This window comes from Arachis hypogaea, chromosome 10, assembly GCF_003086295.3.
Source record: "Arachis hypogaea cultivar Tifrunner chromosome 10, arahy.Tifrunner.gnm2.J5K5, whole genome shotgun sequence".
Taxonomy (NCBI): domain Eukaryota; kingdom Viridiplantae; phylum Streptophyta; class Magnoliopsida; order Fabales; family Fabaceae; genus Arachis; species Arachis hypogaea.
The window spans coordinates 38,254,567-38,265,729 of NC_092045.1; the positions used below are offsets into that span (position 1 = coordinate 38,254,567).

At 37.8% G+C, this 11,163-nt stretch overlaps 1 non-coding gene across 1 annotated transcript; it reads right to left on the reverse strand.

The window, feature by feature from the left end:
* Positions 1 to 10,333: 10,333 nt before the first annotated feature.
* On the reverse strand, positions 10,334 to 10,441 carry LOC112719241 (small nucleolar RNA R71). The gene has a single exon (XR_003161550.1). It is a non-coding gene; the product is annotated as a small nucleolar RNA R71 (small nucleolar RNA).
* Positions 10,442 to 11,163: the final 722 nt, after the last annotated feature.

Below are 11,163 nucleotides of genomic sequence, written 5' to 3' on the forward strand. Positions count from 1 at the left end.
TTACATCCAAATGTAAATCAATAGGAATGCAATGTAGCAAAATTGAAACAACTTGAAGACCACAGTGCAATGTAAGTATACTACGTGTAAGGTCATCCACGGAGATTGTCGGCTGAAGCAACTATGGTCATCTTGTAAATCTCAGTCAGGCGGATTCAAATTGTTATAGGGTTTTAATAATTAAAAGAATGAAAATAGAACATAAAATAGGATAAAAATACTTATGTAATTCAATGGTGAGAATTTCAGATAAGCATATGGAGATGCTTTATCGCTTATGAACCTCTGCTTTTCTACTTCCTTCTTCCAACCATGCGTTACCTCTTTCCATGGCAAGCTGTATGATCCTCTCGGATGAAAATAAATCCATCTGCATTGTCACTGCAAGGCTAATCATCTGTCGGTTCCTACTAGCGCTGGAATAGGACCATTGTCCTTTTGCGCACTGTCACTTGTGCCCAACATTCGTAGGTTTGAAGCTCGTCACAGTCATCCCTTCTCAGATCCTACTCGGAATATAACAGACAATGTTTAGACTTTCTAGATCCCGGATCCTACTCAGAATACCACAGATAAGGTTTAGACTTTCTGGATCCCACGAATGCTGCCAATGGTTCTAGCCTATACCACGAAGATATTAATCTCACGGACTCGGTCCCTGTATTAGATATCCAAGAGAGTATACTCCAGTTGGCATCCAATGACTACGTTGAACATCATGTAGACCGCTTTTATGGTTGTCAGGCACGCGGATCTTGGCTAAGCGGGTAACAAAGATTGGGTGATTGTCACGGGTCACCCCTTCATTCTGACTTAACTGAATTAAGAACAAGAGTATATCTTGGAGAAGAAGTAGGCGTGAATTGAAGGAAAAATAATAGTACTTGCATCAATTCATGAGGAACAGTAGAGCTCCACACCTTAATCTATGGTGTGTAGAAACTCCACCATTGAAAATACATAAGAACGGCCATTCCTCCAATAACATGAAACAATCAAAAAGGGTTCAAAGACCTGATCCCGAGATCAAAGATGATCAAAGGATCACAGATGATCAAAAAGATGAAATTACAATAGTAAAAGGTCCTATTTATAGAGAACTAATAACCTAGGGTTTACAGAAATAAGTAAATAGTGCAGAAATCTACTTCCGGGCCCACTAGGTGTGTGCTTGGGCTGAGCATTGAAGCTTTCACGTGCATAGGCTTCTCTTGGAGTTAAACGCCAGCTCTGGTGCCGGTTTGGGCGTTTAACTCCAGCTTTTATGCCAGTTTGGGCGTTTTACGCCAGAATTTTTATGCTACCTTGGAATGCCAGTTTAGGCCATCAAATATCGGGCAAAGTATGGACTATTATAAATTGCTGGAAAGCCCAACATGTCTACTTTCTAACGCAATTGAGAGTGCGCCAATTGGGTCTTTGTAGCTCCACAAAATACAGAGATAAGTCTCAATGTAGTCCCTGAAGTTGCACTCGAGCCTCATAGTAGTCCCTGAACTTAAAAGTTCCCATATTCATCCCTGAAGTTGCACTCTGATGAGCGGATAATTTATACGCTTTTTGGCATTGTTTTTAGGTAGTTTTTAGTAAGTTCAAGCTACTTTCAGGGATGTTTTCATTAGTTTTTATGTTAAATTCACATTTCTGGACTTTACTATGAGTTTGTGTGTTTTTCTATAATTTCAGGTAATTTCTGGCTGAAATTGAGGGACTTGAGCAAAACTCTGAAAAAGGCTGACAAAAGGACTGCTGATGCTGTTGGAATCTGACCTTCCTGCACTCAAAATGGATTTTCGGGAGCTACAAAACTCCAAATGGCGCGCTCTTAACAGCGTTGGAAAGTAGACATCCAGAGCTTTCCCGCAATATATAATAGTCCATACTTTATTCGGAAATTGACGACGTAACTTGGCGTTGAACGCCAAGTACATGCTGCTATCTGGAGTTAAACGCCAGAAACACGTCATGATCGGAGTTGAACGCCCAAACACATTATAACTTGGCGTTCAACTCCAAGAGAAGCCTCAGCTCGTGGATAGATCAAGCTCAGCCCAAACATACACTAAGTGGGCCCCGGAAGTGGATTTATGCATCAATTACTTACTCATGTAAACCCTAGTAGCTAGTCTAGTATAAATAGGATAAGTTACTATTGTATTAGACATCTTGTGACAGTTTAATCTTTTGACTATTCAGTCTCTTGATCATGGAGAGGGCTGGCCATTCAGCCATGCCTGAACCTTTTACTTATGTATTTTCAACGGTGGAGTTTCTGCACACCATAGATTAAGGGTGTGGAGCTCTGCTGTACCTCAAGTTTCAATACAATTATTATTACTTTCTATTCAATTCTCTTCTATCCTTATTCCAAGATATACGTTACACTTAACATTGATGAATGTGATGATCCGTGACACTCATCATCATTCTCACCTATGAACGCGCGTGACTGACAACCACTTCCGTTCTACTCTAGGCCGGGCGCATATCTCTTAGATTCCCCAACATAATCTTCGTGGTATAAGCTAGATAGATGGCGGCATTCATGAGGATCCGGAAAGTCTAAACCTTGTCTATGGTATTCCGAGTAGGATTCTGGGATTGAATGACTGTGACGAGCTTCAAACTCCTGAAGGCTGGGCGTGATGACAAGCGCAAAAGAATCAAGGGATTCTATTCCAACCTGATTGAGAACCGACAGATGATTAGCCGTGTTGTGACAGAGCATAGGAACATTTTCACTGAGAGGATGGGATGTAGCCATTGACAACGGTGATGCCCTACATACATCTTGCCATGGAAAGGAGTAGGAAGGATTGGATGAATGTAATAAGAAAATAGAGATACGAGAGGAGTACAACATCTTCACACACTTATCTGAAATTCCCACCATTGCTTTACATAAGTATTTCTATCCCTTTTATTTTCTATTTATTATTAATTTTCGAACTCATCATAAACCAATTTAATCTGCCTAACTAAGATTTACAAGGTGACCATAGCTTGCTTCATACTAACAATCTCTGTGGGATCGACCCTTACTCACGTAAGGTATTACTTGGATGACCCAGTACACTTGCTGGTTAAGTTGAACGGAGTTGTGTCCACACATAGTTGAAAAAGCAATGAATTTTACAAAATACAATAACAAAGGAATCACAATTTCGTACACCAAGTTTTTGGCGCCGTTGCTGGGGATTGTTCGAGTATGGACAACTGACGGTTCATCTTGTTGCTCAGATTAGGTAATTTTCTTTTCAAAAACTTTTTCAAAATTTTTCTTTTTCGTTTTTTCCAAAAATATTTTCGAAAAAATTAATAAAAATCCAAAAAAAATTAATAAAATCATAAAAATCAAAAATATTTTGTGTTTTTGTTTGAGTCTTGAGTCAATTTTTAAGTTTGGTGTCAATTGCATGCTTAAAAAAAAAAAATTTTTCTTGCATTTTTCGAAATTCCATGCATTCATAGTGTTCTTCATGATCTTCAAGTTGTTCTTGATAAGTCTTCTTGTTTGATCTTGATGTTTTCTTGTTTTGTGTTGTTTGTTGTTTTTCATGTGCATTTTTTGTTTGTTAGAGTCCATGCATTAAAGATTTCTAAGTTTGGTGTCTTGCATGTTTTCTTTGCATCAAAAATTTTTTCAAAATTATGTTCTTGATGTTCATCATGATCTTCAAAGTGTTCTTGGTGTTCATCTTGACATTCATAGTGTTCTTGCATGCATTGTGTGTTTGATCCAAAATTTTCATATTTTGGGTCATTTTTATGTTTTTCTCTCTCATAATTAAAATATTCAAAAATAAAAAAATATCTTTTCCTTATTTTTCTCCAAATTTTCGAAAATTTGAGTTGACTTAGTCAAAAATTTCAAAATTAGTTGTTTCTTACAAGTCAAGTCAAAATTTCAATTTTAAAAATCTTATCTTTTCAAAATCATTTTCAAAAATTATATCTTTTTCATTTTTTTCTATTTTTTGAAAATTTCAAAAATATTTTCAAAATATTTTCAAAACCTTTTTCTTATCTTTACATCTAATTTTGAAAATTAGCTAACAATTAATGTGATTGGTTCAAAAATTTGAAGTTTGTTACTTTCTTGTTAAGAAAGGTTCAATCTTTAAGTTCTAGAATCTTATCTTGTAGTCTCTTGTAAGTTAAGTCATTTTAAAAATTAGATCTTTTTATCTTTTATCTTATCTTTTTCAAAAATTTTATCTTTTTCAAAATTTGATTTCAAAATATGTTATCTAACCTCTTATCTTCTTATCTTTTCAAAATTTGATTTTAATATCTTTTTCAATCAACTAACTAACTTTTTGTTTGTTTTCTATCTTTTTCAAAACCAACTAACTACCTATCCCTCTCTAGTTTTCGAAAATACTCATCTCTTTTTCAAAAATTCTTTTTTGTTTTAAATTTTAATTTTAATCTTATCTTATCTCTAATTTTCGAAATTACTAACCCCTTTTTCAAAATTATTTTCGAAATTCTCTACCTCCTTTCTTATTCTATTTAATTATTTATTTACTAACACTTCTCTTCACCTCTCTTCATCTAAAAATCCGAACTCAATCTATCCCTTGTGCTTGGATTCTTCACTCTTCACTCTTCTCCCCTTTCTTCTTCTACTAACATAAAGGAATCTCTATACTGTGACATAGAGGATTCCTCTTTCTTTTCTTGTTTTCTTCTCTTTCATATGAGCAGGAACAAGGATAAAGGCACTCTTGTTGAAATTGATCCAGAACCTGAAAGGACTCTGAAGAGAAAATTAAGAGAAGCTAAATTACAACAATCCAGAAGCAACCTTTCAGAAAATTTTGAACAAGAGAAGGAGATGGCAGCCGAAAATAATAATAATGCAAGGAGAATGCTTGGTGACTTCACAAAGCCAACGTCCAAGTTTGATGGAAGAAGCATCTCCATTCCTGCCATTGGAGCCAAAAACTTTGAGCTGAAACCTCAACTAGTTGCTTTAATGCAACAAAACTGCAAGTTTTATGGACTTCCATCTGAAGATCCTTATCAGTTTTTAACTGAGTTCTTACAGTTCTGGAGACTGTAAAGACAAATGGAGTTGATCCTGAAGTCTACAGACTCATGCTTTTCCCTTTTGCTGTAAGAGACAAAGCTAGAATATGGTTGGATTCACAACCCAAGGATAGCATGGACTCCTGGGATAAGCTGGTCACTGCCTTCTTGGATAAATTCTTTCCTCCTCAAAAGCTGAGCAAGCTGAGAGTGGATGTTCAAACCTTCAAACAAAAAGATGGTGAATCCCTCTATGAAGCTTGGGAAAGATACAAGCAGCTGACCAAAAGGTGTCCATCTGACATGTTTTCAGAATGGACCATATTAGATATATTCTATTATGGCCTATCTGAATTTTCGAAAATGTCATTGGACCATTCTCCAGGTGGATCTATTCACCTAAAGAAAACGCCTGAAGAGGCTCAAGAACTCATTGATATGGTTGCAAACAACCAATTCATGTACACTTCTGAGAGGAATTCCGTGAATAATGGGATACCTCAGAAGAAAAGAGTTCTTGAAATTGATGCTCTGAATGCCATATTGGCTCAGAACAAAGTGTTGACTCAACAGGTCAACATGATCTCTCAAAATCTGAATGGATGGCAACATGCATCCAATAGTACTAAATAGGCAGCTTCTGAAGAGGCTTATGATCCTGAGAACCCTGCAATGGCAGAGGCTAATTACATGGTGAACCTTATGGAAACACCTATAATCCATCATGGAGGAATCATCCAAATTTCTAATGAAAGGATCAACAAAAGCCTCAACAAGGCTTTAACAATGGTGGACGTAATAGGCTGAGCAATAGCAAGCCATATCCATCATCTTCTCAGCAACAGACAGAGAATTCTGAACAAAACACTTCTAATTTAGCCAATCTAGTCTCTGATCTGTCAAAGACCACTTTCAGTTTCATGAATGAAACAAGATCCTCCATCAGAAATCTGGAGGCACAAGTGGGCCAGCTGAGTAAGAAAGTCAATGAAACCCCTCCCAGTATTCTCTCAAGCAATACAGAAGAGAATCCAAAAGGAGAGTACAAGGCCATTGATGTGATCAATGTGGCCGAACGCACAAGGGAGGAGGAGGACGAAAATCCTAGTGAGGAAGACCTCCTGGGACGTCCTTCAAGCAAGAAGGAGTTTCCTATCAAGGATCCAAAGGAATCTGAGGCTCATACAGAGACCATAGAGATTCCATTAAATCTCCTTCTGCCATTCATGAGCTCTGAAGACTATTCTTCCTCTGAAGAGGATGAAAATGTGACTGGAGAGCAAGTTGCTCAATACTTAGGAGCTATCATGAAGCTGAATGCCAAGTTGTTTGGTAATGAGACTTGGGAAAGTGAACCTCCCTTGCTCATTAATGAACTAGATACCTAGATTCAGAAAACTCTACCTCAAAAGAAACAAGATCCTGGCATGTTCTTAATACATTGTACCATTGATGAGCGGATAATTTGTACGCTTTTTGGCATTGTTTTTAGTATGTTTTTAGTATGATCTAGTTAGTTTTTAGTATATTTTTATTAGTTTTTAGTCAAAATTCACTTTTCTGGACTTTACTATGAGTTTGTGTGTTTTTATATGATTTCAGGTATTTTCTGGCTGAAATTGAGGGATCTGAGCAAAAATCTGATTCAGAGACTAAAAAGGACCGCAGATGCTGTTGGATTCTGACCTCCCTGCACTCGAAGTGTATTTTCTGGAGCTACAGAAGCCCAATTGGCGCGCTCTAAAGGCGTTGGAAAGTAGACATCCTGGGCTTTCCAGCAATATATGATAGTCCATACTTTGCCCAAGATTTGATGGCCCAAACCGGCGTACAAAGTCACCCTCAGAAATCCCAGCGTTAAACGCCGGAACTGGCACCAAAATGGGAGTTAAACGCCCAAACTGGCACAAAAGCTGGCGTTTAACTCCAAGAAGAGTCTCTACACGAAAATGCTTCAATGCTCAGCCCAAGCACACACCAAGTGGGCCCGGAAGTGGATTTTTATGTCATTTACTCATCTCTGTAAACCTTAGGCTACTAGTTTTCTATAAGTAGGACCTTTTACTATTGAATTTCATCTTTGGATCTTTGGATTATTTTTAGATCCTTTGATCATCTCTGGACATCTAGTTCTTAGATCATTGGGAGGCTGGCCATTCGGCCATGCCTAGACCTTGTTCTTATGTATTTTCAACGGTGGTGTTTCTACACACCATAGATTAAGGTGTGGAGCTCTGCTGTACCTCGAGTATTAATGCAATTACTACTGTTCTTCTATTCAATTCCGCTTGTTCTTGTTCTAAGATATCACTTGTTCTTCAACTTGATGAATGTGATGATCCGTGACACTCATCATCATTCTCACCTATGAACGTGTGACTGACAACCACCTCCGTTCTACCTCCGATTGGGTTAATATCTCTTGGATTCTTTAACCGGAATCTTCGTGGTATAGGCTAGAACTGATGGCGGCATTCAAGAGAATCCGGAAGGTCTAACCTTGTCTGTGGTATTCCGAGTAGGATTCAATGATTGAATGACTGTGACGTGCTTCAAACTCCTGAGGGCGGGGCGTTAGTGACAGACGCAAAAGAATCACTGGATTCTATTCCAGCCTGATCGAGAACCGACAGATGGATAGCCGTGCCGTGACAGGGTGCGTTGAACATTTCCACTGAGAGGATGGGAGGTAGCCACTGACAACGGTGAAACCCTTGCTTAAGCTTGCCATGGAAAGGAGTAAGAAGGATTGGATGAAGACAGTAGGAAAGCAGAGAGACGGAAGGGAAGGCATCTTCATACGCTTATCTGAAATTCCTACTAATGAATTACATAAGTATCTCTATCCTTATCTTTATGTTATATGCGTTTATCACCATACCCATTTGAGTTTGCCTGACTAAGATTTACAAGGTGACCATAGCTTGCTTTATACCAACAATCTCTGTGGGATCGACCCTTACTCGCGTAAGGTTTATTACTTGGACGACCCAGTACACTTGCTGGTTAGTTGTGCGAAGTTGTGTTTATGCCATGGTATTGAACACCAAGTTTTTGGATTCATTACCGGGGATTATTTGATTTGTGAAAAGTATTGATCACAATTTCATCCACCAAGTTTTTGGCGCCGTTGCCGGGGATTGTTGAGTTTGGACAACTGACGGTTCATCTTGTTGCTTAGATTAGGTATTTTTTTTCTTCAGAGTTCTTAAGAATGAATTCTAGAGTTTCATGATGATCTGTTGAAATCTAGCTGGCTGTGAAGCCATGTCTAATTTCATTAGACCGAGGTTTCAACTTATCATCACAAGAGCTTGTTGATTTCTATCAATCTTGCTATTGGAGCAGTGATCTGCTAAGGCTTGGCTGGCCTTTGGCCATGTCTAGTGTTTTGGACCGAAGCTTTCTTTGAAAGCTTGGCTGGCTGTGAAGCCATGTCTAATTCCAGGACCGGAGTCTTAGACTAAACATTGCTTGATTCCTGGAACTCTCATTAAGAATTTTGATACCTTTATTTTCTTTTTCCACTTAATTTTTGAAAATCCAAAAAAAATTACAAAATCATAAAATCCAAAAATATTTCTTGTTTGAGTCCAGTGTCTCATATTAAGTTTGGTGTCAATTGCATGCATTCATTCATGTGTCTTAAGGATCTTCAACTAATTCTTGATGATTTCTTACTCTAATCTTTGAATTCTCTTGACTTGAGTGTTTTGTGTGTCTCATATGCATTCTCATTAGTGTCAGTAGTATACAAACTGTTAAGTTTGGTGTCTTGCATGCATTGTTATTTGATTCTTGTTGCATTTTGATTTTTCCTTATTATTAAAAATCCAAAAATATTTTTAATTTGTGTCTTCTCAAGTCCATAATACAGAGAATTGAAGATTCAGAACATACAGCAGAGGAATTGCACAGAAAAAGCTGGGTGTTCAAAACGCCTAGTGAAGAAGGACAGACTGGCGTTTAAACGCCAGCCAGGGTACCTGGTTGGGCGTTTAACGCCCAAAAGGGTATAGTTTTGGGCGTTAAACGCCAGAATGTGCACCATTCTGGGCGTTTAACGCCAGGATGGCACAAGGGGGAAGATTTTGTTTTCAATACAAATTTTTTTCAAGTTTTCAAAATCTTTTCAAAATCAAATCTTTTTCAAATCATATCTTTTCAATCATATGTTTTCAAAATCAATTTCTTTCTATTTTTTTTAAAATACTTGCTATCAATCAATGATTTGATTCAACATTTCAAGTATGTTGCCTTTTCTGTTGAGAAAGGTTTAATGTTTGAATCATATCTTCTCTTGTTAGCCAAGTTTTTAATTTTCAAAATCAAATCTTTTTTAAAATGTTTTTCAAATCATATCTTCTCAATCACACCTTTTTAAAACTAATCATATCTTCTTAACCACATATTTTTCAAAATAGTTTTCAATCAAATCTTTTTGATTTCTAATTTCAAAATCTTTTTCAAAAATCAGTTGATTTCTTTTCCACTTTCATTTTCGAAAATCAATTAGTATTTTTCAAAAATATTTTCAAAATCTTTTACTTAATTTTCGAAAATTACTTCCCTTCTTCTCACATCCTTCTATTTATGGACTAACACTATTTCTTAATGCAAAATTCGAACTCCATCTCCTTTGATAAGTTCGAATTTTCTACTTCTGTCTTCTACTTTTCTTTTCCTCTGACACCTAAAGGAATCTCTATACCGTGACATAGAGGATTCCACATTTTCTTGTTCTTTTCTCTTTCTTATGAGCAGGAGCAAGGACAAAAGCATTCTTGTTGAGGCTGATCCTGAACCTGAAAGGACCTAGAAGCGAAAGCTAAGAGAAGCCAAGGCACAACTCTCTGTAGAGGACCTAACCGAATTCTTCAAAGAAGAAGAACACATGGCAGCCGAAAACAACAACAATGCCAACAATGCAAGGAAGGTGCTCGGTGACTTTACTGCACCTACTCCCGACTTTTATGGGAGAAGCATCTCTATCCCTGCCATTGGAGCAAACAACTTTGAGCTTAAACCTCAATTAGTTTCTCTAATGCAACAGAATTGCAAGTTCCATGGACTTCCATTGGAAGATCCTCATCAGTTTTTAGCTGAGTTCTTGCAAATCTGTGACACTGTCAAGACTAATGGGGTTGACCCTGAGGTCTACAGACTTATGCTATTCCCTTTTGCTGTAAGAGACAGAGCTAGGACATGGTTGGACTCTCAACCCAAAGAAAGCCTGGACTCTTGGGAAAAGCTAGTCAATGCCTTCTTGGCAAAGTTCTTTCCACCTCAAAAATTGAGTAAGCTTAGAGTGGAAGTCCAAACCTTCAGACAGAAGGAAGGAGAATCCCTCTATGAAGCTTGGGAAAGATACAAACAATTAATCAGAAAGTGTCCTTCTGATATGCTTTCTGAATGGAGCATCATAGGTATTTTCTATGATGGTCTCTCTGAACTGTCCAAAATGTCTTTGGATAGCTCTGCTGGAGGATCTCTTCATCTGAAGAAGACGCCTACAGAAGCTCAAGAGCTGATTGAAATGGTTGCAAATAACCAATTCATGTACACTTCTGAAAGGAATCCTGTGAACAATGGGACTAGTCAGAAGAAAGGAGTTCTTGAGATTGACACTCTGAATGCCATATTGGCTCAGAACAAAATATTGACTCAACAAGTCAATATGATTTCCCAAAGTCTGTCTGGAATGCAAAATGCACCAAGCAGTACTAAGGAAGCTTCATCTGAGGAAGAAGCTTATGATCCTGAGAACCCTTCAATGGAAGAGGTGAATTACCTGGGAGAACCCTATGGAAACACCTATAATCCTTCATGGAGAAATCATCCAAATTTCTCATGGAAGGATCAACAGAGACCTCAACAAGGTTTCAACAATAATAATGGTGGAAGAAACAGGTTTAGCAATGGCAAGCCTTTTCCATCATCCTCTCAGCAACAGACAGAGAGTTCTAAGCAGAATACCTCTGACTTAGCAACCATGGTCTCTGATCTAATCAAAACCACTCAACGTTTCATGACTGAAACAAGGTCCTCCATTAGAAACTTGGAGGCACAAGTGGGTCAGCTGAGCAAGAGAATTACTAAACTCCCTCCTAGTACTCTCCCAAGCAATAC